The sequence below is a fragment of the Frankliniella occidentalis genome, unplaced genomic scaffold, assembly GCF_000697945.3.
Source record: "Frankliniella occidentalis isolate FOCC.00 unplaced genomic scaffold, Focc_3.1 Scaffold301, whole genome shotgun sequence".
NCBI lineage: Eukaryota > Metazoa > Arthropoda > Insecta > Thysanoptera > Thripidae > Frankliniella > Frankliniella occidentalis.
Window position 1 is genome coordinate 181,331 of NW_026267427.1, and position 940 is coordinate 182,270.

Genomic DNA, 940 nt, shown 5'->3' on the forward strand with positions numbered 1-940 from the left:
GAACAAATTCTTTAAATTTCAGGGTGCGTTCACAGGCAACAGGACTTCCGTCAGGAACAAGCACAGAACTTGTTCTTGCAGGATTCAGAAGCTACGGCCCCCTAAAAAGCCATCCGCGTAGCACGGAACCGCTACTTTGACGCCGTCCAGGGCCTATACCTTGCTGGAACAAATTCTCCAAATTTCAGGGTGCGTTCACAGGCAGTCGCACTACCGTCAGGAACAAGCACAGAATTTGTTCCAGCAAGGTTCAGCTGCTACGGCCCCCCGAAAAGCCATTAGCGAAGCACGAAACCGCTACTTTGACGCCGTCCAAGGCCTATACCTTGCTGGAACAAATTCTCCAAATATCAGGGTGCGTTCTCAGGCAACAGGACTACCGCCAGAAACAAGCACAGAATTTGTTCTAGCAAGGTTTAGCTGCTACGGCCCCCCGAAAATCCATCCGCGTATCACGGGAGCGTTACTCTGATGCCATCCACCGCCCATACCTTGATGGAACAAATTAAACAAATTTCAGGGTGCGTTCTAAGGCAGCCGGACAACCTCCGGGAACAAGCACAGAATTTGTTCCAGCAAGGTTCAGCTGCTACGCCCCCCCCACAAGCAATAAGCGTAGCACAAAAGCGCTACTTTGAGACCTTACAGCGCTGTCGCCTTCCTGGAACAAATTCTTTAAATTTCAGGGTGCGTTCACAAGCAGCCGGACTACCGCCAGGAACAAGCACAGAATATGTTCCATCAAGGTTCAGCTGCTACGGCCCCACGAAAAGCCATCCGCGTAGCACGGAACCGCTACTTAGCGGTCGTCCAGGGCCTATACCTTGCTGGAACAAATTCTACAAATTTCAGGTTGCATTCTCAGCTACTTCGACTACTACCAGGAACAAGCACAAAATTTATTCCAGCAAGGTTTAGCTGCTACGGCCCCACGAAAAGC